Raw genomic sequence first — 838 nt, 5'->3', positions numbered from 1 at the left:
AGGTCTTTTATGATTCCAGACAAATTCTATGATTGTCTTTTCTAGATCTGTGATGAATATTTCTGGTATTTTGATTGGAATTGCATTAAACATGTAGATTAATTTGGGTAGAATTGCCATTGTGATTATGTTAATTCTTCCAATCCAGAAGCATGAGATGTCCTTCCACTTTTTTATGTCACTTTCAATATATTTTTTAAGATTTTCATAGTTTTCTTTACAAAGGTCTTTGACTTTCTTAGTTAGGTTTATCCCTAGATAACTTATACATCCTGCGGCTATGGTGAAAGGGATTCCTTTCTTTAGTTCTGCTTCATTCAACTTGTTGTTCATATATAGAAATGCTATAGATTTTTGGATATTGATTTTGTATCCTGCCACTTTACTGTATTCACTTATTACTTCAAGAAGTTTTTTTCATGGAGACATTTGGGTCTTCTAAGTATACTATCATGTCTTCTGCAAATAAAGATATTTTCAATTATTCTTTGTCTATTCGAATGCCTTTTATATTTTACTCTTCTCTGATTGAATTAGCTAATACTTCCAGTACTATATTAAAGAGCAGTGGTGAAAGTGAGCAGTCTTGCCTAGTAACCGTTTTTAGCGGAAAAGCTTTCAGCTTTTACCCATTCAATGTGATGTTAGCTGTAGGATTTTCATAGATTGCTTTTATTGTGTTCAGAAATGACCCTTCTATACCAATCTCAATGATGTTCTTAATTGTAATAGGATTTGTATTTTGTCAAATGCTTTCTCCACATCAATTGAAATGATCATATGGTTTTTATCTTTCTTTTTGTTAATGTGGTGTATTACGTTTATGGTCTTGCATATG

This window comes from Tupaia chinensis, unplaced genomic scaffold (assembly GCF_000334495.1).
Source record: "Tupaia chinensis unplaced genomic scaffold, TupChi_1.0 Scaffold000028_1, whole genome shotgun sequence".
NCBI classification, from domain to species: domain Eukaryota; kingdom Metazoa; phylum Chordata; class Mammalia; order Scandentia; family Tupaiidae; genus Tupaia; species Tupaia belangeri.
Note: the sequence above shows the minus strand (reverse complement) of the source record.